General features: G+C 41.3%; 1 long non-coding RNA gene across 1 annotated transcript in view; it reads left to right on the forward strand.

Moving 5' to 3' along the window:
- LOC125754453 (uncharacterized) overlaps window positions 1-23,485 on the forward strand; it is a 62,592-nt gene extending 39,107 nt beyond the window's left edge. The window contains exons 2-3 of the long non-coding RNA XR_007408712.1: window positions 6,839-6,944; window positions 23,194-23,485. This is a non-coding gene — a long non-coding RNA (uncharacterized LOC125754453). The remainder of the gene's footprint in view (window positions 1-6,838; window positions 6,945-23,193) is intronic.
- The last annotated feature ends 2,129 nt before the right edge of the window (window positions 23,486-25,614 follow it).

The raw sequence follows: 25,614 nt of genomic DNA on the forward strand, positions 1-25,614 counted from the left end.
AACATTGTCCAGTGGCAGAGAAAAGCCACTGGGACCCTTTCAAGAAGCAAAGGGTGGGGTGGGTGCTATGATAGAACAGGTTGAGAGGCCAGGGAATTAATGTTGGGAAGTCACAACATTGGCACTTATTTTCTCCTCTAATGCCCCCAGCGAGCTTGCAAAGAAGGTAGCATTATCTTCAGTTCACAGAGGAGGAAACCGAGGCACAGGGAGGGTGAACCCATTTTCACACTGTTCGTAAGCGGTTGATCTGGCCTTCGAACACAGGCCCGTCTGGCTTGGGAGGCCTCAGCTGACCTTCTGCCGCTCGGAGTAGACCACGGAGTGCTGTGTGAAGCAAGGGCCCGGGGAGCGAAATGGGCCAAGGGGCCCCTCATTCCACGTGCCTTGGTCATCTTCAAAGTGCTCAACACACCGTCTTGTTTGCTGAGCCAGGGGGCAGGGCAGTGGATGTCATCTCCAAATCTTAGAGGCTGGCTGCTGCCATTAGGGTAGGTAGGATTGGGGCGATTGCTTTGGTTGTGGGGAACGAGGAAAGATGAACATGAAAATGTGATGTGTTCAAAGCTTTCATTTGTTGTGGCCAGAGAGGACACAGAAGAGACACTGTGGGCTCAACATGGTTTTTCTTTTTTTTTTTTTAATTTTTTTAATTTTTTAAATTTTTGGCCCGGGTTGAGTCCGAAATGCCACTTTTGCCAGGGTAATGAGTGAGTTGAGCGCTTTGGTAAGTTGGGGGAGGAAAAGAAAAATGATAGTGAGGCAGCTATTTGTTGAACAACATTTTAAATGTACCATGAGTACAGTTATGTACTAAGTGCTTTTGAGAACATCAGATGAAAGGGAAAGTTATTGAGGAAGCCAAGATGCACAAAACTGTGGAGCAATTAAATAGCAACACCTGAACAGAGAGTATAGAAATGCATGTAGGCGTGTGTTCAGAGTACATCACGGCTGACGGGAGTGATCATGAGTTCAATGGGGCTGGGCGAAAGTAGCTTTTTGGATCTCTCTCTCTCTCTCTTTTTTTAAAGATTCATTTACTCATTTGATTGAGAGAGAAGAGAGGGAGAGGGAGAGAGAATCCCAAACAGACTGCATGCTAAGTGCGGAGCCTGACTGGGGGCTCAATCCCGTGACCCCCAGATCTCCACCCCGAGATTATGACCCGAGCCAAAGCCAAGAGTTGGACGCTCAACTGACTGGGGTATCCCAGCTTTTTGGATCTCTTAAGTTTTGAGCCAAGCTTCGAAGAATTAACCTGATCAGTAGGAGGGGGTGGGGAGGATGTATTTTGGTGAAAGCAACAGGATGGCCAAATGGAGGTGTCACTCGATTCTGCTGAACAAGAAGGAGGCATGTCTGGGTTCCTGGAGTAGGGGCAGTGGAAACTGGGTTTGGATCTACACAGATTTACACTGTTCCTTGATGAAAAGCTGACTGGGAAAGGAGGCCCGTCATGGAGTTGTGAACCACAGAGAAGGTGTGGGCGCGGCTCCGCACTGCTCCAAAGAAATGGGGATGACTTCCTGGCTTTGTTGCCCAAGGACAGTGTGTTACACTGGTACGTGAATCAGACCCAGTTTGATTCATCTTCCCTTGGGGTGTGCCACTCTGGGAGGACTGATACATATTTATTGAATGACTAGGTGAAGGCAGGAAGGAAGGAAGGAAGGGTGGAAGGGAGGAAGGGAGGAAGGAAGGGAGGGAGGGAGGGAGGAAGGGAGGGAGGGAGAAAGGGAGGGAGGGAGGAAGAGAGGAAGGAAAAAAGGAAGCCTGACCAAACTGCTTCAGAAGCAGGGGCAAGATAATAGGTATTGATCAATGGCTGGAAGCTGTGGAGAGTTCAAGATTGAACGGAGTAGAGCCATTTTTCTCTACAAAGGCGAAGTCATTACGTGGGAACTGTGGTTTCTTTTTGTGGTGGCACACGTGGAAGTCCAACTGGAGAGGATGGATCTTTCTGACTGCCGTGGATGTCCTGGTTACTCCAGGTCTTCGGCTTGCCCACCCATCCATAGTCACGTCCTCACTGCTCCCTGGCTTCCCTCTCACGGAAAGAAGACACATCAGGGGCTGAACACCAGGGGCCTTGCTCCCTGTGGACAAACTGGCTGCGGTGAGGAGTCCCTTGGCGTGGGACACCTGAGTAGCTTCTCCCTGCTTCCCAGCCCCGGCAGCTTTTGCCCTAACCTACCTAGGAGTCTTTTGCAGACTTGCCTTCTCTCTTCAAAAGGGAGCTTGCTTTTCTTCAAACATGTTCTAATACACCTGAACAAATCAATTAAAAGAAAAAGCCATCTCGCGGTTTTCCGACAGATTCTGTGACTTTATAGAGGTTGAATCTCCTGGTATACACATCCTAAATCAAAGACTCTTCCCTCCCCTCCCCTCGTCTTTCCTCCATCCTCCCAGTGCAGGAAATTGTTCTGGTAAGTGGAGTCCTCTGATCCTTCCCCAGGCCGATGGCTCTGTGCACGGGCCTCCGCACTGCTCCAGTGATCCCAGGAAATGGAATTCCTTTCCCAAGCTGGAGGCCCCAAATTTACCTCTTTTTTCTTGCATTACTTCATGGGTAGATAATCTGAGTTAATTCCTTCAGGGTTCTTATGCATTTAGCCTTTGCCTCTTAATTCGGCTGCTGTTCTCCAGCTCAATACCCAAGGCAAATTTCCTAAGCTCATTCCAGTGCGGATCCTTATTTTCTTGCATTAAGATAGAGTTGCATTAGCCTGCAGTCTCTTTAGGGGAGGTTCTGATGAATACGTGTTTTTCTTCTGTATTCAACAGTTGACTGTCACTCTTTTATAATGCCAACGCCTTCCTAATTGAGCTTTTCCAAATGAACCTTTGCTTTCTATTTCTTCTGGCTCACTTTGGGGGAAAGAACTCTTCTCAGTGTTTAGGGGTAAGGATGCTTAGACCAGGGAGTAAAAACAAAATACTACTTTTCCATTTTCCTTGTCTTTTGGGAAATCAAGCAATTTGGCTGCCAGAAACAGCTTCTTCTATAAATCAGTTCATTAGGCCCTTAATTTCTGTGACATTTGTCTTCTTGACTTAATTGTAAACTTTGAATGTGGGGACTGATTCTTCTTTTCTTTCCTTCTCTTCCACACTCTGAGCTAACTTCAGGATTGGGTTCTCCTCATCATGAGGGGGCACTCCACATGTGTAGGGGGCGCCCAGGTTGAGGTGCTAATTCCTGTGGTGTTTGGTGTCTTGAAATTAAAGTCTTAAAATTAAAGCATTTAAAAAATGTATTTGTGCCAAATATGGATTGTGTTGGTATGGTCACTATAATTAGGGTATATTTTTTAAAGATCTATTTATTTATTTGAGAGAGAGAGAGAATGTACGAGAGGGAGGGAGAGACAGAGAAAGAGAATCTTCAAGCAGATTCCCCACTGAGTGCAGAGCCCAAGGTGGGGCTTGATCTTACAGCCCATGAGATCATGGGTCAAAACCAAGGGTCGGTTGCTTAACCGACTGAGCCACCCAGGCGCCCCTATAATTAGGATATTTTTTACCACAAATGTCAGAAAACTTAATTTATAGTAATGTCAACAATAAGTGAGATATTCCCAGGACATTTGCAATCCCCCCCCCCTTTTTTTTTGGTCCAAATTATTAACACTACCCTTTTCATTCTCAAAAGTGTCCGGAGTTAGACAATAGAGTATATGGTCATCCACATTGGTGTTCAGTGGCTGCTGTACCATTACTACAAGCTTGGTGTCTTAAAACACACAGTTCTGTAAGAAGTCTGACACAGTCTCACTGGGCTAAAGTCAAGGTGTCAGCAGGCTTGCATTCCTTCTGGAGGCTCTGGGTGAAGAATATATTTCCTTGCTTTTTCCGGCTCCTAGAGGCTGCCTACATTTTTTAGCTTGTGGCCCCATCCTCCAGCGATGTCCTCCTGAGTCCTTCTTACACTGCCATCTCCTGGTCCTCTCTCTGATTCCCTCTCCCCAATAATCCAAGGTAATCACCCTATTTTAAGGTTGTCAGTGGACTAGCAACCTTGATGCCATCTTTGACCTTAATTCCTCCTCCCTTGCCATGTAAACTAACGTATTCACAGGAGCCAGGGAGCAGGTGTAGACACCTTTGGGGGGGCCATTGTCCAGCCTACACAACATTCTACCCACCAAGGGCTTTATCATCATGCATAACAGGAAGTGCAGTGGCAGAGTGGCTCCCGGAGGGTAAATTCACAGCTTTGTCACAGGACTGTGGACCCAGAGTCTCACGTCTTTCTACTGAGCCGTCTTCGTCAGGCCAGCTTGTCTTTGGTTTTGGGTGTGAGGTGGCTGCCGTATTCCCAGACACCGTGCAGACACCACTGCAACCAGGAGTGTTAGGAGGCTTTTTGTTCTCATGCATATCTCTACCAGTGAGGAAAAACTTTTGAGAAGTCCCACTTGTGTCTTACTGGTCAGGACTGGGGTACACCACAGATCACCTCTGAAGACATGGCTGCGGGAGAGAAAAAGCCAGGGTGAGTGGGGTTTCTGAGGGGAGGGCCCAGCTAATGGCTTTGGAGCCAGCAACCAGCAGTGTCCCTGCACTCCCAGAAAGGCTGGAATAGTGTCCATGACTCGTGTGTCCAGGCACTGCATGCTGGGACGGGGGACTTTGAGCCCCTAAGGCACTCTTCTGATATCTCCTAGTTTTCTGTTCATGCAGTTCTTTGGGATTGTGAAGTGGATTATAATTTCGTTTAGGGTAGCTGTTCCAGAGATCTCGAGACATGGCAAGAGTTTTCTGTTTCTCACAGTTGACAGAAGTAGACACTACAAAGCAAAATGGCACTCCTAGGAGGGTCTGGACTGAACCCCTAGGGTCCATCTTCTGCTTGCACCTAGGCCTCACTGTGGCTACTTTAAACATCCTAGTCCTGCTTTATGAGCCTGCCTAGAATGGGAAGGTATGTGTAATTCTAAGGTACTAAAGCAGAGCTTGTCAGCATATTTTGCTATTTTGTAATAATCTTGCAAGTTTTCTGTTTTAGCCATGCTCAAAACTTCAGTAAATATAGTAGCTAATCATCGTGTGCACCTCGGTGAGCTGATATAATGGTATTGATGGCCACAGCTGCACCGTACAGAGTAGTACATTCCAGTACATGAATGAACGGGCTTTACGGCCCTGTCATTATTACCGGCAGCAGGACTATAAGGTAGAGCACGAGAAGTCACAAGCAATAAAAAGCACATTGCTTCATGTCCAAGTGAAATGACACGCCAGCTCGGGTAAATGCCCAAGAATAACACAGAGTAGCTCTTCACCCCTTGAGGACCCCGGCTGTTGATACCATAAAAAAAACTGAGACGGTTAGAATGGAGTAGTGGCAACTGGTATTGAGGCGTCCCATCCTGATTCTTCCCCTGCTGTGGATGAGAGTATGGGTTTCTCAGATTGTTCTCTGGGAAAAATTGGTTTAAAGAATGAATATGCTATTTCCTTATTACATCAAATTATTATCTTCATGTCAACTCATTCATTTAATCATAAGTGTTTATTGAGTTCCTACTATGTGCCGGCTGCCATTCCAGGCTCTCGGGATGAGAGATCAGTGAACCAAACAAATACCCCTTGGGTCGTAGAACTTATATTCCCATGGGAGGCTGACAAATGGTAAATATAGCAAACCAGTGAATTGCATGGAATGTTTAGAAGGTGAGAAATGTCCTGGGAAAAGAAAGGGTTAAGCAGGTTCAAAGGGATCAGAAATGTGAGAAGAGCAGTTGGAGAGGATGGTTAGGTTCACAATTTTGAATAAAGTGGACAGAGGATGTGTCATGGGACAGATGATGTGTCATGGGACAGATGATGTTTAGGCAAACAATTGGCGGTGAGGGAGCTAGCCATACAGACAAGACAAATATAAACCCAACTGGATCTCTTTCTGTGATATCCCCCCTCACCCTTAAAGTCTTTCAAAGTCTTCTCTTAGCTCTTGCAGGAAGGTCTAAACCCTTTAACAGGATTTCAGACAATTTCTTCTTCTCTGGAAACTTACCTCGTTCATCTCTTTCCCCAGCCCTTACATTACTCCAACCATACTGGGGGGCCTTCTGTGCCTTGAGAGCCCACTGTCTGCCACCTGAGGCCTCCTCCCTGGAGGTTCATTGTGGCTGACATTTTGGTGTTTTCTTACCCTCCAGGTCTCAGCTGAAATGTTGGCTTTTCAGAGAGGCCTTCCTGGACTCAGGAAGTCTAAGGTGCCAGCCCTCAGTTACACTACCGTATCACCTATTGATTCTATCATAATCTGACATTGTCCTGTTTTTATATTGTTAACTGTCTTTCTCCTTTAGAGTGTAAGAGCCATGCAAGGGCCATACACACGGGAAGTGACATTATCCACCTCGTTCCTTATTTTATCTCTAAAATTTAGCCCATAGAAAGCACCCACTATAGTCTGTTAAGTGAACAGATGCACACATGCTTGGGAGTATGAAGCCTGAAGACCTGTTGGTCTGTAGTAATTTAAGTCTTACAGAATATTCACTGACCCGCCTATCCCTAGCATCTCTCTCTCTCTCTCTCTCTCTCTCTCTCTCTCTCTCTCTCTCTCACACACACACACACACACACACACACACACACGACATAAGTAACACATTTGTGCTGCAGGAGAGTTAAGCTGTGCCACTCTGCTTCTTCCTACCAAGAGACACACCGTTAGCTAGACTGAAGGTGGGTAATGGGTTTATAGATAGATCAACCTCAGGACATCCTGTAAGTGACTGATATGATAGCTGTTTGATAGAGCACTTGCTCCATAGCGGATTAAATTAGAAAGTGAAATGATCATTCACTGTTATTTCAGAGACTATCATCTATCTATCTATCGGAGAGATTCTGAACCAGAATCTTGTCAAGCCTTGGTGCTGCTCCCAACAAAACTGAGAATAACTGGACGTTAGCACAACTAGGTAGGTAGCCTCTCATAGAGCCTGTAGTTCCACAGCTACAGGTGGTACCATCTGCTTAATTTCCACTGTTTTCAAGACAGCTGTTCTGGCAATATGTTTTGCTCTGCGGAAATGAGGTGAAAGAAACAAAGAAAAGCAAAAGATGGGGGCTCTTTCCGTGGGTTTATTTTCCTCCAGTTTCTTTAGAAAACAAATCGAATGTGACTGGTCCACAGAAGGCGTTCTACAAGCAGAAAGCCTGTGGGGTTAGAGGATGTGAATACTTTAAAGACCTTCTATAAAGATTGTTTAAGGATTGCATGGATGGGTGGGTGAATAAATGAAATAAAGATGGCAGATAGGCTTTCTTTGGGAGGCAGCATATTGTAATAGGAAACTCTGGAGCTTGTGATTGCTTCATGACGTGCCTAACACTGGAAGAATTTAGGGGAATTAGCATAACCTCTGAAGAAGACCCTTGCATTTTGTAAAAACATGTGAAAAAGCAACTTTCATCTGTAGGTTCAAATAAGAATGGTATGTCTAACTTTTCACCTATCCACTAGCAAAGATGAAAAGTAACAATAGTCACAGTAAGGGTGTTGTGACATAAACCTCAGTCACTGCTGCTGTGAACTCATACAACCTTCCCAGAAAGAGATTTGGTGAAATATAACAAGAGTCTTAACATTTTTCATACCTTTTATTAAAATGATTTATATTTTAATTGATTTTCTTGCAGAGGATTATTTGTGTATAGAGAGGTTTATGGCAGTGCTTTTTGTTAATAGTGAAAAACTGGTAGCGTTCAAGTATATATTAGAATGGTTACCTAACTGTATGGAACGTGTATATAATAGTGTATTATGCTACCATTAAAACTTATGAGCATGATGTAATGTGAAATAAAAAACCAGGACATGAAATTATATATGGACTATGAATTCAACCATGAGAAAGAAAATATGCTGGAAAACCACTGGAAAGAAATTTGTGAAAATATTGAGTGATTGCCTCTGGATGGTGGAATTATAGACTTTTTTCCTCTAAATAATGTTTTTCCCCCTACTTTCCATATCTTCCTCAACAAGTATGGGCTATTTTGATCCTCATAAAGAAAGGTCTTCATAAAAACTTTGGAGGCAGAACTGAATTTTAGTTAATTAATTAATTAATTAATTCTGAATTTTAATTTAGGTTCTACTATGTAATGTTGGTGTGTTATTTTGGTATGACGTTTGGTCAATTATTCACTGTCTCTAAGCCTCAATTTATCATCAGTAAAATGAAGAAGATAGATTCCAGCTTGCAGGTTGCTATGATGCCTAACCAAGATGTTCTATTTAAGGAGGTTGGCAGAAATGCTGGCATGCTCTTGAAAGTAAATGGTACTTACAATAATTGTTGCTTGGGGGTTCAAGGTGATTGCAAGATGATTGAAGTATTTTTTTAACCTCTCACCAATTAATATTTTATTTTTTATTGCCCAGTCAACATTTTACAGAAAAAAATGAATTGTTTAATGTTAAGCTCTAGTTACATAGATGTCTTCTTTGATACTTTTCAATAGAGACTTACATTTTACATAAATATCATCAATAAACAGAATAATTTGTGTTCTATTTAATATTTTGGGGTCTCAAACATTTTTGCACGTAACTTTACATATATCAGTATTATTTAATAGCTACTTAAAATCTATGATAGCAACAATACACCAAATTTTATTTATCCACTTCCTAATTGTGGGATTTTTTTTAACCTATTGTACAAGTAGATTTTTTTCTTTTAAATGTTTTCTTGGGCATATGCTACTCAAAGTAAGTTACTGTGTTAAAAGATCGATTACAGAGTTTTTGTATTCTTCTAAACAACTTTTTAAAAAGACTAATATGCAATGCTATTGGTATGAGGGTACAAGCAATTAAAAATTTATTTGCTAATATAATAGCATGAACTAGGTCATGGTTGTTCAGTTTGCATTTTTAATCTTAGGAAATCTGAATATTATTGTAAGCATTGACTTTTATTTGTATCTTCTAATCTGTTTTCTGTCCTTTTGTTAATTTTTTTAGTAAAAAGTGGAAAGCATCCACTTTTGGATTTGCATCCGTTTTTAAAAATATTAAACATTTTATTCATGTGTAATCAAATAAATTTATTACATCTTATCTTTTGTTTTCCTTCTATTTTGGATACACTTTTCATTTTCCCTTTGCTGCTCCCATATACCTTGTCAATAATGTTTCTCAATTGCTATACAGTTCCTTTGTACCACTATTGGGATGAGAATTGTAGTCTTTTCATTTTTACTTTTTATTGTTTTATCATATGTAAAGTGAATTTAATTTCTTTTTCCATGTGGATATCCAGCTGATCTTTCCACCAGCAGTTATTAAATATTCATTTCTTTCCAATCGATTTATTAAAGTTTCTATTCAGCATCATAGACTATTTAGAAACATTGCTTAATAAGGCAAGAGTATTTCCATAAGAGTTTTTTTTTTAATACTAAGGAGATAAGTTTATCATTAGAAATGCCTCTTTTATACATGAAAAAAGAAATTATTTCCCAAGGCTCTCAAGTGATCATTTGAATGGCAGAAGACAAGTTGGAATATAGCAGAAAAGCTACGAGTTCCAACCAGGATATTCTTAGAGATATCAAGCATCGTGTGTAATCTGTTGTATAGAGTTTACATGTAATCTATTTTTATGTAATTTAAAAAATGCATGATTTCGATTACAGATTATTTTCAGATAATTACATGGTTTAGAGACAGAGTGTGCACTATTGATACAGAGGAACCTTTGCTAGTGCCTAATTTCTTACCAGATAAGTGAAAGCTCCTGCATATGGCTTCACAACATTGAGTTCCAACTTCCCACTCTCTCCTGTGATGTCCCCACTATAGCCCCATGTTCATGATTCCTGGCCCTGGTGCCTCTCTCTTTTATACTTTGCCCAAGAACTCTTTCCAGACAGGGTCCCTATGTTGTTTAAGATACTGGTTTGGATAGTTGTGCCTAAAATATGGGGCACCTGGGTGGCTCGGTTAGGTGTCTGCCTTTGGCTTAGGGCATGATCTCCTGATCATGGAGTCAAGCCCCACCTCTGGCTCTCTTCTCTCTCTCTCTTTTTTAAAGATTTATTTATTCATTATAGACAGAGAGAGAGAGAGAGAGAGAGAGAGGCAGAGACACAGGAGGAGGGAGAAGCAGGCTCCATGCCGGGAGCCCGACGTGGGACTCGATCCTGGGACTCCAGGATCGCGCCCTGGGCCAAAGGCAGGTGCCAAACCGCTGAGCCACCCAGGGATCTGGCTCTCTTCTCAATGGGGTGTCTGCTTCTCCTTCTCTCTCTCCCTCTGCTCCTCCCTGCCTGCTTGTGCACTCTCTCACTCTCTTTCATAAATAAATAAATAAATAAATAAATAAATAAATAAATAAATAATAAAATCTTTAAATATATATATATAATTGTGCCTGAAACAAAGGGGAAGGTTTATTTCTATTTCACATAAAAGTCTGAGCTGGTGGACAGGCTTGAAATAGGCTGTGTTGTCCCATTGGATCACTTAGGGCCCAGGTACTCTCTTGTTGCTCTGCCGTCCTCTGGGATTTGTCCTTGTCCACATGGTCTGGGTAGGTACCCACACCTGCATCTCAGCCCACGGGAAGGGCCAAAGTAGGCAATAGGTAACAAGGAGCTTCTTTTTAAGCATGTAATCCAGAACTGCAAACATCACATCTGCTCCCTTCAGAATTTAGTACCATGGTCCTAATTAGTAGGAAGGGAGGCGGGAAATAGCATCTCTAGTGACATTGTACTCAGTTGCAACCTAAAGTGGAGATAGGGGATGGGGAGTGTATCCTATTATGAAAAGATGGAGAGAATGGATGATGGGGTTTTCTCTTTCTCTGTGATGTTTTTCCTGAGCAACTTGGGCAGAATTAGTTTTTCTGTCTTCTGGGTCCCATATTTGTGATAGATAATTTTGTGCATCTCTCTCTCCCTTGAGTCTTTGCTCTCCTTGAGGTCAAATGTAATGTTTCCTTCTTGAGATTTACTTTCTTTGATACTTACATAGATACTAGTTTTATTTTTCAGTGTCAGACGTTATCTATCACATTGACCTCTCACTTGGCAGATAAAACTGTGACACTTTTACCTTCCTCCCACAAGGCACACACCCTCCCTATGTCCTCATCCGCTCAGTATTGTTATACAGTAATTTTATTTATGTCAATATTTGTGCTGTGTTTAAATAACTATGACTATGTAGATGCGATTCATGCAGTGAGCCACGTAGTATGATCAGGAACTTTTTCTATCTTGCACAATATTTTATTTTCCCTAGAGTTTTGTAATTGTTTAAGAAAATTATTGTAATTTACTATCTATGTCCTTAGCACTGAATTCAATCCAAACTCTGCTGAAATTGCGCAAATCTCCTTTCAATATGTTCAAACACCGTAAGCACAAATTGCATCTTCTTGAAGGAAACAAGCCTTTTGTCGTGCTCCGATTGGGGCTGTTTGTTTTCTGTGCTTTTTGTGGCAGTTCAAGTCTACTGTATGGATATACCCCTAAATGTTTTTGGTTAGTCATCTATATCACTAAGAGATTTTTTTGAGCATTTATCGTGCTATATGTATATACTTAGGATATTTGTACTACAGTACTAATATCTTTTACACATTGTAAAATGACACAAACATCTAGATGTTAAGAATAGAGATTAAAAAAACAAATATAATCTGTTTTCTTTTTGCATTCCAATGCATCATCCTGATCAGTCTGTGAGTCTACACACTTGGTGGTCATTATACTTTGCCACTTGGATGTACTCACCACTTGGCTATACCTCATGGTGTTTCCAAGGTGACTCATTCTCTTTCCCTTATTTTCAGCTCCTTCTCCTTGTCTTTCTGTGCATTAAATTAGTTTTTTCCACTCAATTAGGCCAGGTTACTAAGAATTAGCTTCAGTCCTCTCTTTCTTAATCCTTACAAACAATCTCCAATACAAAAATATTTCTTGGATTCATGCAAAAGGTTGCCCATCATTACCTCTTTGTGTACACAGTGTATTCATTCATTCACACTTACTAGTTTTTGGATCAACTATGAAAAATTATTTTTTCCCCCAGGAAGTCATCTGTTTTCTTTAGGTTTTCAAATGTGTCACTATAAGTTTTATGTTATATTCTATGATAGCCCTTTTAGCCTTTCCAGATCTTGTTATTATGCCTCCCTTTTCAGGGAGTAAAATTTCAGTAAAATTTTCCTAATTTTACTGTTTTGCTCTTTTTTCCTTAATCAAGCTTGGGAGGGATTTACCTATTCTATTAGTCTTTTCAAAGAACTAGTTTTCAAATTTATGTAGTTTTGTTTTCTCTTCTACTAATTTCAGCTTTAATCCCCCTAAGGCGTAGTTTAGGTCACATTATTCCTTTCTTGGTAAGCCCTCAATGGCTCCCCATGGCCCTCTGAATTAAGTACGCACTCTTTAGACAGGTTCTCTTGGCTGTCAGGAGATGTGTATTGAATGGAGCTCTTTCTCCATTGTGAAAAAAGGAGAGCTATAGTTGTGTGGAGAAGAAAACCATGTCTGCACACCAGCCCGTAATCTGTTTAGCTATGTTATACAACTCCTTTTATGTTTAACATCAGGGGCAGATCCCTGACCTCTGGCAAGGTTGTGAAATAGACCTTGCTTTCCTGAAAGTTGGGGATATAAATAATATTTATATATAAGGTCTGCAATACCATAGGATCAGTTTCATGAGCTGTAATTAAATAGGACTCTTGCTATAAATTCTTTAGTTCTTGATGGCATGCAACAGCTGGTGACCTTAGTTTTTTAATAGTGTTTTTCAGGGGAGGAGGAAAGAAAAAGAGAGGGTCATTAATATGGTCTAGCCTCTGAGATTTTTGTGAATATTTTGATCTAGTACATACCTCCACTCACTAAGTGAAAGACATCTGTTTCTTCTGTCTGCAGCAATTGGTGTTAGCATTGAAAGTAGCCTGACTGAATGGATCATCCCACTCATGTCTATCCATTTGCTGTGGAGGCAATATTTATCACTTTTGGTGGACTTAGCCAATTGAGCTGATCTTTTCTTTTACTCCTCCCAGAGTCACAATTCTCAAAAAACTGATGCAGCTGATTGATCTGAGATCTCCTTTTACTTTCTATGGGAAAAAACCACCAGCAGCTGCCAAAAAATAGCCATAGTTAGGAGACTATGGCAGGGGGCCTTGTGAGTTTTCCTGAAGGTGTTGCATGAGAAGGCCACGGCCATGATCACTTCCTCGATGCTTTCCTGCACTGATTGTGTTTTAAGGCTCATTATAAATTGCTAGACATGGCAGTTAAGCAGTGGTCTAAGACATTGAGGAGATTTATTGACATGAATGTGATAGAAAGCATGTATGAATTCATGTGTAATTTGTACCTGAAGGTTTTATGTGTGATGGATTACTCTGTGGTGATTTTGGAAGATGGATATGTGGGGCAAAGTTCCTAGCTAGTAGAATATGGAGATAAAATATTATTTTATTTCATAAATATTATTTTATTTAGTATTCATTTCAGACTTTAAAAATTAAATATTTTTATTCGATTAGTTTCTGATCACACATTTTATAGAGATTCAGGATAAAAATTCAGGTTAAAAAAAGATGAAAATCAAATTCAGCCAAACTCCAGAGAAAATCACTTTTAATGTTTTATTTACGACCTTATAACTTTTTTTCTAGCCACATGCCAACTTAACAAAAATGCAACTATATTAGGAAAACTTTTTAATGACGTACTATGATAGCTTAAAAAATTAATTGCAAACCTTTTTATATTCCTTTCATTGTTTTCTTGCCTTGTACCTGAGCAGGCTTGTGACTTGCTTGTAACCAATAGAATGTGGCTGAAGTGACTCTATGTGACTTCCGAGGCTAGGTGAGCAAAGGTATTCAGCTTCCACCTTGTTCTTCCTAACACTTATGCTGGAGCTCCAAGTAACCATGCAAGAAGTTCCACTTGCTCTAAAGGAGTCCAAGCCATATGAAGAGGCCAGGTGTGGGCTTTGCAGCCAACAGCCCCCAAACTCACCTCCCAGATGTCTGCCATCTTGGATATCCAGTCCAGGGGAGCTCTCAGGTGACTGAGTTTTCATTCTATTGCAATTGCGTGAGAGACCTCAAGCAACAACTGCTTGAGCCCCACCTCCAATTCCTGACCTACGAGTTTTTGAGAAAAAAAAAATGGAGTGATCGAGGCACTTTGTTATGTATGCAATAGTACCCAGAACATAAGCTTGAAACAAAGAAACGAACTTAGTGCCATACTGTGAACTCTTCAGGTTCATTCCATTTCCTTTTGCATCATTTTAATGGTCTCACAGCATTTTTAGTGTATGTAAATAAGATACTGCTTTTTAAATTAAACCCCCAGGGTTGAATATTAGTTTACCTTCTAGCTAAACCTTTTAGCTACATCTTTGTATATATCTATTATTTCTTGAGACAACTTAATAAAATTCAAAATTAGAAGTGCCAAAGTTACCATTTTTAGTGCTTTTAACAAATACCTTCAAATTATCCTTTACCAGTAGAGTCTGCACACCAGCACAGACACACATACCCACACACACAGGGAACAGAGGAGAGAGCGTGGGTTTTAGAATCAGTAGTTTTGAGTTTCCCCTCACAGTTCCACAACTTGCATGAGCAAATTACTTCAACTTTCTGAGCCTCATTTGAACCATCTGAAAACCGGAGATAGCAAAACTAACCTTGAAAGAGCTTTTATGAAAATTAATTGAAGTCCAGTATTAAAGTGCGAAGCACAGATTGGCCATTGAAGATGCCAACTGATAGGGCACCTGGGTGGGGGGGGTGGGTTCAGGGGTTGAGGGTCTGCTTTCAGCTCAGGTGGTGATCCCGGAGGTCCTGGGATCGAGTCCCACATTGGGGCTCCCCGTGGGGAGCCTGCTCCTCCCTCTGCCTGTGTCTCTGCCTCTGTTATGAATAAATAAATAAATTCTTAAAATAAAATGCCAACTGTTATTCTTGTAATGACTTCCTGAGAGTGAAGGAATCATTCCTAGATTCTTTGTCGTCGTCTTCTCCACCAACGGGGGTGATTGTGCCTCCTTCCTGGTAGGAGCCTGGCTGCTGTCGTCCGAGGCCTTCCCCGCGGCTGGCTGAGTCCTGCGAGCACCAGCTGGCAAATGTTAGAGGGGTCACTGCTGGCGCTTAGCGGATGCAGCTTAAAAGGCACTTCTTGAAAGCAGAGGCCTTTTGAAGACCAGTGGGAAGAGTCCCTGAAGCCAGGACGCCGTACCTGATGCACGGAGGAGCAGATGTTCCCAGGGAGGCGGGCCGTCCTGTCATCGCACCCTTCAAACCACATGCCTCAGGCGCTCCCGGGCAGGGACAGGCCTGGGCCTCCCGGGACAGCTGGCCTTCCTCGGAAAGGAGAGAGAAGTGAGGAAACAAAGACATGCAATGCAGGCCGTTCTTCCACATTAAGTTTGAATTACTTTGGGGACATACCACGTGAGCTCCGAAGAGTGTGTGAAAGGAAAAGTGCTCCCAGCTGTGGAGCAGGGCCTGGGTGGCGGCCTCCCGGCAGGTGGCTGAGTGCCCACCGATGGCCCCAAGGTGTCCTGAGCCTGCACTCTCTCGCTCCGGCCACTTTTTCACTATCATTCCAGAGGTCTGGATGAGTTGAAGACCTAAAAAGAAAAGCTCTTCTGCACCTTCAACTTTCTTGATGCCTTTCTATGGGAACCAGGCCTTGGCTGGAAAGATGTTTACTTTCCCAAAATTTAGACAGTCTTACTGTAAGTATGCGATTGTGCAGCAGCTGTAGAACCGCCTTCAGAGACGGGCGAGGCAAGATGTTCTTTCTTTAGGACAATGTTAAAAAATGAAAAAATAAATTGTTTTCACTTGGGGTATTTCCTTTGAATCATCATCGTCTGCACACCCATGTAGTAAGGTCACACGTTTCCTTCTAATCTACTCAGATAGACGAAAATATATCTCCTTTTTGTTTGTTTAAGACCAGTTTGAGGGATCCCTGGGGGGCTCAGTGGTTTAGCACCGCCTTCAGCCCAGGGTGTGATCCTGGAGACCCTGGGATCGGGTCCCACATCGGGCTCCGTGCATGGAGCCTGCTTCTCCCTCCGCCTGTGTCTCTGCCTCTCTCTCTCTCTCTGTGTCTCTCATGAATAAATAAATAAAATCTTAAAAAAAAAAAAAAAGACCAGTTTGATCTTCCTTGTATATCCTCACTTATGTCTTGGGAGGAAGAAAAAAAGGGTTAAAAACTAGATTTTTTCTAACTGGTAAAATTAGTCTGCAGTAAACAGTCTTTACAGATGTTCATGTGCTTTAGATAAAATGGACTCCACTCAGGTCTGCCCCTACCCTGGTTTCAGAAGGATCTTGGTGTGTGAAAATAAGGGGGAAGGGGACATAGATCCTTGTAGCTTTAGTGATTCCCTTGGGATTTTTATTTGTCCCTGTCATAAAACTGTTGGGAAGGTGATCACCGAGGTGGGATGGATTTCAGAGTGAGCGTTGGCTGACAGGTACGGTGGAGGCCCATTGCTGGTATAGCCTTCTAGCCTGTGGGTGAGGCTGGAGGTCTCCCCTAGGAACTTGGAGTTCCTCACCTTGGCTCATGGCACTGCAGGTTCCTTGAATCTGTGCTACATGCTACTTGTGACCCCTGGACTAGTCCTTCCATTTTATTTCTAGCCCTGGAGGGCCCCGGGTTTGGTTCCCAGCTGCTACCATTTGTGTCTGCTTCAGGAGCATGTAGAACTGATGGGTCCTATCCAAGCCACATAGACTCCAGGGAGACCCAGAAAAGCCCTTCTTTCACTACCAGCACTGGACTCCACAGTTTATATGATGTGGCATCTTCTGGTTTGGTGTGGGCCAACCTCCTCCCAGGGTCCAAATATGAGGTGGGGTCCAAACCCTCCTCCCTTCAGAAATAAGACCTCCGTAATCTGGGAGGATTCCATTGATCCCTGACTTCCTCCCCATTCTTGATGAACATCACCCAGATCTCATTCATGAGGCCTCTGACTCAAGGCCTGAATCTCACCTGCAAGTGTGTCTGAAACCTGTAGGGAAAGCCTTCCTTACCTCTTCCTAGCATCTGGTGGTTTGCTGGGAATCTTCGGCATTCCTTGGCTTATAGACTTCATTCACATCCTTCATCTTCACATGGAATTCTCCCTCTGTCTCTTCATATTGTCTTCGCTCTGTGCATGTCTGTGTCCGGGTCCAAATTTTTGCCTATTTAAAAGGAAGCAGTCATATTGGATTAAAGCCCACTCGAAAGGCCTCATCTTAACTCGACTACATCTACAGAGACTCTATTTCTAAATAAAGTCATTTTCTGAGGTAGTAGGGGTTAGAACTTCATCATATCTTTTTTTGGGGGAGGGGGGGACACAAATCAATAAACAACAAACATTTAGGTTGTTTCCAGGTTTTTGTTATTGGTGGTGATGGTGGTGATACCGGTACAGATAAAGCTGTGATACATAGCATCAAGTACATAACATTTTAATTCTATTGAAATAGAATACTAAAATTCAAAAGCAATAAGGAGGGATTGGAAATAAAAATTTTAAACTTAAATTATTGATTTCTGTTTTTCATTATTCACAAGTCTTTAATTGATACTATAAAGAGAAGTAGAATAGAGATGGTTCAGAGCTTTGGAATCAGTTCATTCATAATATAATTCAGAGCTTGGAATCAGTTCATTCATAAATAATAGGCTCAGAATGAGATGGACATTGTCCAATAGTTAATAAGGCATCATGGGCAAAATAAAATCTTAAGAACTGTAAGTTTTAACTAAACATTAATCCTTTTTTAAAAGAGTTGTTTTGAGAATCATGTTGCCTTGCCATGTGCAGTAAAGTTTTTCCAGATATTTTTCCATAGAAAATAATTGCTAGTCATGTTTTCAACATGTTTTAAAGTTGTAACACGCCACAGGCTTCCAAAAGGAAGGAACTTCTGTTTTGGAAAGATTTTCTGGACAAATAAGATCTCTATAAGATGGAAGAAGTCCCTTGATCCTCATCCTCATCCTCACCCTTAACAAACTCACCCAGATCTCATTTACTAAGCCTCTGACTCAAGGCCTGAATCTTACCTGCTTGTGTGTTTCTGCCCTGGGACTCCTGATTAGATGCCAGCTACTTGGTTGTCCTTCTCTTGGTTTAGTTTCACCAATACCTAGAATTCAGGCAGATTGTTCTCTGGGGAGGCCTGAGATTTCTTGGCAAAGCTTGGGCCTAAAGTTCTTCAATATAGACCAGCTTTTTCAATTCTGAGTCTTCAAGATCTGTACTATAGCACCACCAGATTTCCATTGGAAAATGCTTCATCTTTTCTAGTAGTTTTGGTACCATGATTAGTGAGAAGGATCAAAATAGGAGGGAGTTAACATCATTGTGCTTTTCTTGGGGGCCAGGCAATGAGTCATGGTTTTTACAAACTCTTACTTAATACTTAATCTTGGGGGCACATGGGTGGCTCTGCAGCTGAGCATCTGCCTTTTGCTCAGGGCGTGATCCCGGAGTCCCAGGATTGAGTCCTACATTGTGGGGAGCCTGTGTCTCCCTCTACCTATGTCTCTGCCTCTTTCTCTGTGTCTCTCATGAATAAATACATAAAGTCTTAAAAAATACTTAACCTTGGATATAGGCACTGTCATTCCCATTTATAATTGAGGAAATGGGGGTGAGAGAAATTAAAAATATTGTAGTGAGTGGCAAAACCTGAATTTAAACCTAACTCTGGCAGGTGCTCTATTTTATCTGCTCTTTCTATCTCACCACAATTTTTCCCAGGAAAAAGGTGTGGACTTTTCACAAATGAACACTCCTAAAGCAAGCCTGGGCATATCTGGAACTGGGTTTGCGCTGAGGAATCATTGATACAATAAAGAGAAGTAGAGCGGAATCAGTTCCTATATAGATAATAGGCTCAGATAAGAGTAATATTACCCAATAGATAACAAGACACAACAAAGCCCCCTACAGCAAAGAATTATCTGGTCTGAAATATTCATAGTACTGAGGGTGGAAACCTGGTCTAGAAGGCTGGCTTCTCATGCTGGCTTTTCCAAAGGGTTGTGAACTTGGGTGTAGCACTTGCTTCTCTCTGCCTCAATGTTTCTGTTTTTCTTTTTCTTCCTTCCTTCCTTCCTTCCCCTTCCTTCCTTCCTTCCTTCCTCTCTTTCTCTTTCTTTCTTTTTTCTTTCTTCTTTCTTTCTTTCTTTCTTTCTTTCTTTCTTTCTTCTTTCTTCTTTCTTTCTTCTTTCTTTCTTTCTTCTTTCTTTCTTTCTTTCTTCTCTTTTAAAGATTTATTTATTTATTTATTTATTTATTTATTTATTTATTTGAGAGAGAGAATGAGAGAGAACATGAGAACAGGGTGAGGGGCAGAAGGAAAAGCAGCCTCCCCACTGAGCAGGGAGCCCATGCGGGGCTCAATCCAGGGACTCCAGGATCGTGACCTGAGCCAAAGGCAGATGCTCAACCAACCGAGCCACCCAGGCACATCCTCTTTTTTTTTTTTTTAAGGTTTATTATTTATTATTTGAGAGAGAGAGAGAGAGAGAGAGAGGCAGAGGGAGACAATCTCCATCAGACTCCCCACTGAGCATGGAACTCAATATGGGGCTCCATTTCACCACTGTGAGATCATGACCTGAGCTGAAACCAAGAGTCAATGCTTAACTGACAGAGCCACCCCGGCGCCCCACTGCCTCAATGTTTTCAACTGTGAGGTTTATTTGCAAGCTACATGAACTCTATGATTCTAAGGTTCTTTGAAGAAGGTAAATAAAAATGTCCATGAAAGAAACAAAAATGGCTGATGCTGTTTTCATGAAATCTGGGCGAAGATGAAAGTATATGAGACTTGTAGTTTAAAGGCTCTATCTATATTGAAATGAACTAATAGGATATTACTACTTTTTGTTTGCCCCAATTATTACTGGGTTAGCTGTCCTCTCTTCCTGGCCAGCTGCTTCAATTCACCCTGCTATCGCTGGTCCACTAGCAGTGGCCCACATCTCCACGTGTATATTACTATTTTCTGAGAATAATTTCTATCATTCGACATTAGTTTTCTGTTGTATCATTTGAAGGGTCTTGAATCTTCTCTTAGTGCAAAGGATTTTTATTTTTAAAAATGAGTTGGATTTCAATAAAAGTTTGACTATTACAGTAAGTTCTTTTAAATATGCCATGCAAAGTTGACTGAGAAGAGTCTTGAAAGAGCATCAGAAGACAGAACTGCTGGGTTTTTGTGCATAGACACAAAATCCCAAATCAGCTTAGAGTTATTGTGCTAGTCTAATATTAGTGCTGAAAACAGTATATATCGTGTAGGTTATGACCAGGTCTTTAAAAAAAAATTTAATAAGATATATTATTTCCATAATAGCACGTGGAACTTAGTGGCTGGAATATTAATACTAACTAAAAAACATATCTAGTTTCTTTTGCTTAGAATGGAAGATAGATGATTCTTTTCTAAGAACACTAAATAGGAAATGCTAGGTAATGTTTTCTCATACCCCAGTAATAAGATATATAATAGGATTTGGTAAAAAGAAAATTTGCTTTTGGTATGACTGCAACTAGCCAAACTAAATCACATAGCTGCCAGTCAACACAGAAATTACTTTATGTGGGGGGAAAAACCACTTCCAACAATCATGGCCTTGGGTTTTCCTTCTTCTTCTTCTTCTCCTTTTTTTTTTTAAAATGTATTTTTTTCTTAAGAGCTGAAGGTGCAGAGTACAGGTTTACCAGTAAGCTTGGAATGGGCATTATGTTGACATAATACTCTGGAGTGTTTAATTGCCAAAATTCTTTTTTAGATGTCATTATTTCAACGTCATTTTATTTTATTTATTATTATATGTAATTTAATCATTATTTAATGGCTGTTGCTAAGGCAGCTAGTGTTCTACGTGTTTATCTTGAATTCATTGATTTCTATGCCAGGAGAAACCAGGCTGTAGTAGATTTCCCTGTTATTAATCTCAAGAAGGCCCAAGAAGAAAGACCCAGTGAGACTACTTACTTATTAACAAAATAGTAATCAAGTGTTTTATGTACTGTGAGGTAAAAGAAAAATGAGTAAGCCTGGTATCTAAGAAGTATATTGGCTTTGCAGTCAGAGACAACTGGGTTTAAATCTTCTCTCACTCTACCAGTACTGGTATGTGAGCCTGGACCAACTCCTTAGACTTATTTTTTTTTTAATTTTTTTTTTTTTAAGATTTTGTTTATCTATTTGAGAGAGAAAGAGCATGAGCGAGCCAGCACACAAACATGCGGGAGAAGCATAGGGAAAGGGAGAGGGACAAGAAGACAGTGTGGAGCCTGACGTGGGGCTCAATCTCATGACCCTGAGATCATGACCTGTGCTGAAGTCAGATGCTTAGCAGACTGAGCCAGCCAGACGCCTATTTAATTAATCAATTAATTAATTAATTAATTGCCCCAATTTTCTTATCTGCAAAATAGGGATATTATCCTCCTCATTGAATTTTTAAAAATATGATTTAAATAAAACAATGTAAAACTGCCTAACTTAAAACAGATACTTAATAAATATCCATCCGTGTCCTTTGCACATCATACCTGCTCATATTCCATCCTATCATCCCCCAGCATTTATATTACAGTGGGAAAGATAAGGCTGATGCTGAGTGCCAGGCAAGGGGATATCACTGGTGTCATGTGTACCCAGTGTTTTGGAAAGGGAGCGATTGTTCCAGCCTAGTGGACCAAGGAGAGAAATAGTCTTCATGATGACTAATATTAAACATGCCTCCATCCTCTCTTGATGTGGCATCTCTACCCTCTCCCAGTCAAGGATCATGTGTGTGTCCCCAGGGCTCCACACATAACCCTGGCACAGCCCTTTTCACCCTCCACTGTGTGTGGGTGCATGTATGTGCGTGTTCATGCACACTTTCCTTATCCCTCCCTGTGTCCTTGGGCCTACCTGCGTGGAGCAAGCAGAAAATGAATGCTCCTGGAATGAATGAATGAATGAATGAATGAATGAATGAATATTTGAGCTGTACCGAGGAGAACTGTGTATGTCTGGAAATATCTAACGAAGAAGCATGCGTTCCAGAGTGGACACCTATATGAGCTTTCTCCTCCCCATTCAAAGTATATTTTTAGTAAAATTGTGTTTATCATATTTTGTGATTTACTCTAGGCAAATGGTTAAGTGACCATTGTAATGACTTATCATTTTTCTTTGAGCTCAGGCCCATGAGGTGAAGCAGGTCAGAATCCATTTTACTAAGATTCCACCAGAATATTCCCCACGGTGTAGGAGGCCTAAGCAGAATCCAGCTCTGCCCCTTATTCTACAGTTTTGGGACCTGAGCCTGGCTAGGTGACAGTGCTGGTCAAGATGGTCAGAAATGGTCAGAAATGGGATCCAGCGCTTCCAGTTCAACTTAAACAAAACAAACATCACCATTTTCTTTTTATGAGTCATTGTTCTGGCCATGTTTATTTATGGCTGACAGACTAGCTGGTCAGAAGAACTCACTAAAGGCCTCTCAACCACCAGCTGGGCCGCCAGGCTCCAGACTGACTGAATAGGCTACTATAAAAAAATCACACCCACAGTGTCTGTCATTGACTTGGCCACTTTTTCAGATACAAAGTCATAGCATTTATATGTCTGTAAGTTTGCAGGAACAAGGAGTTAGAGAAATCCAGCTGTTACAGGGATACACTGGTTTACCCTGAAGCTAATGAGGCTTAAGGTTCTAGGCTTCTCACTTGTATAGGTCCTGGATGAAGCAGGGCCCCTGGAGGGGCGAGCAATGTGTTCCTAAGATCATATGTTTTTGTAACTTTTCCCAAAGTTCAATATTTTTGTATTATTTTTCTTGAACAAGATCTCCATACACCATTTCCTCCAGATTGTATAAGCTTCAGGCCCCAGAAAACCTGGATCTGCTCCTGATTATGGGCAGCTCTTTTTTCAATTTCTGATGGCTAAAAACCAAAACAAAACAGAACAAAAACATGTGAAAATACTCCTTGTGTCAGAAACGGCTACTTTACCCCGGGTTTCCACTACCCCTCCCCACCTTCAGTGACATCCCTCTCTAAACTTTAGGTGGACACTCATCCCCTCATTTAGAAAGTACATGTCTCATATTCTCTTGCAGGACGTTTGCCCATGTGGCTGAATTCAGAAGCCAAAGTGAGAAGGTACATATTCTAGGTCTTAAAACCTGAGCTGCTTGCCCCAAACTTTCATCTTCTTCACTTGCTGGGAACGGTGATGACCAGAAGGCACATATGAAGGATACTAACACTCCCCCACCTTACCTGGCCTGCTCATCCCAGACTCAAGTTGGAGAGAATTGAAGTCACAGAACTGAGTCTCTTCATTATGGCAATTTAGACTATACTGTAATTCATTCATTTCCCTCTCTTCTCTCTTAAGGAAACTAAAACATAAACCCAGTTCAGCAAGGATTTGTCTCTGTAATGACTCTTGATCCTATGAACTAAAACTGAGTTTGACTAAGATAGGCCAAATTCTAGAAATATCCTTATCAATAGATTCGCTCAAGTTCTTTTGGCCTAATACGGTAAAGAACACTGACAGGCAGTTAGGAGATGAAAATTCTACCATTTATAGATTTACAGGTCTAGGGCAGAAACTCTCTGTGGGCCTTGGCATCCTTGTCTGTGCACTGTGAATAATTATGATTGTGTCAGGGCCTTGGGAAAGTCAAATAAGTCCGTGTGTGAGATATCACTTTAGTTTTATATTTATTCTTTTACTTTATTTATATCCTGTCTTATTCCAGAAATGACCTGACCAATTTGATAAGAATACAAACCTACTAGGTTTTTTAATGGTTTTTTTTTTGTAAGGATTAGAGATAATCTATGCCTAGTGCTTAGCACCTGCCTAGCATATTGTTAGCACACCTGTACGTGATAATTTACCATCAGAAAGTTAGGAAGTGCTCAGTGAGTGGTAGCTTTTTACATTATTATGAATGCTAATAATGTATGCCAAGGGTTTTGAAACTATAAAACTTGGCAAAAATATCAGGTGTTATTATTGTTGCCGTTGAGTTCTATTCTGAAAAAATGTAAGCACTCACCATTGGCAGATGTGATACAGCCAAAGTGACTTAGGAGATGCCTACAACAGACAAGTCTAGAAGGTGGGCAGCATGAGGAAGGGTGGCCGCTCAGCCACCCCATCTGTGCTTTCCTAGGCAGCTCCTGACCACATGGGAGTGGCCCAAGGGTAGACGGTCTAGATCCAGCTGGGCCAGTCGCATTCCCTTTCCTGGAGGTTGAAGGTCAGTGGAGCCCAGCCAGGGGCTCTGACGTGGAGCATCCGGCACCACCCAAGACCCATGGTTCAGCTCCCCCTCAACCCAAGTCGTCCCAGTATCCTTCCCACCACCTGCTTCTTGACTTGGGTTAGCCAGAGCCCTGGTTCTTTGCCTTGCATCCCAAGAGCCTTGACTGATACCTACAGGAAAATAGTGTTTGCTTTTCTCAAGTGCTTTTGTTACATGTTTCCGAGATTTGTAGAATGGGCAAAAAGTGTAAGGGTTGACTAATAAGGCTGAACAAAACTGGCGAGGTAATATAAAACAGAACACTTCTGAAAATTTTATTCAGCTTCCTTAAAATTACTGACTTGGCAGGTACAAACTGAAGAAAAATACTAAAGCCAGTTAGAAATGTTTTTCTTATCAAATGATAAAACGATCTGGAACTAAATAGAACCACACGAAGGCTAAATTAATTCATTTTGTGTAAAGAAGATACACGAAGAAATGGTTAACTATACCATGTTTCACAAGATCTTTAATTAAGACCATGATGCAAGGGAACCTTGACCCAACTGTAGCCAAGTAGGAGCCCCCTGAACCTCGCTCTAACACTCTTCTGAGAGAGAGAGGGGTTTGGTGAGCTTCAGGCTTGTTTTACCCTCCATGGGGCCCTTTATTGCTAATGTACCAAATGTGCTAATTATAAGGCAGTTTTCTCTTTAAGGCAGTCCCCAAGCACTAACTCCTGCGAAGAGTCTATCTATGCTGCTCGTAAAACTACCATCCAGTGAGTTTTGAAACGTAAACAATTACATGGATAATATATGCGGGAAGAGACTATTGTAAACATAAAAATTATATTTACCTTCAATAGAATAAAATGGAACGTGTCCTTTGTCTGGGTCACGCTTTAGTCTAGTGGCCTGCATTTTATAGGGATTTTTTTTTCCCCTAAGAAATCCCTCCCGACCATAATAAAAACCTCATTGATCCTTTCTTTGGAGACATTCATAACCAGATCTTTGATGAAATGCCCCATAATGGTTCTAAATGAGGTGTATTGAACTGGTTTGTCAATTCATTGCAGGAACAGTGGCAGTGCCAATATTAAACGTGAGGTAAACAGTTCTTAGGAAAAGTATTAGGGAAACACTGTAGTCCTGGCCTTTTAAAGCTACAGTTTTAGATTTTAGATCTTTTAAATATAGTTTGAAAAATCTCAACGCTCTATTAAGTAATAGAACTAAAAATGCCAATCAACGTTAGGCCTAGCTAACAAGG

Source organism: Canis lupus, chromosome 36 (assembly GCF_003254725.2).
Source record: "Canis lupus dingo isolate Sandy chromosome 36, ASM325472v2, whole genome shotgun sequence".
NCBI lineage: Eukaryota > Metazoa > Chordata > Mammalia > Carnivora > Canidae > Canis > Canis lupus.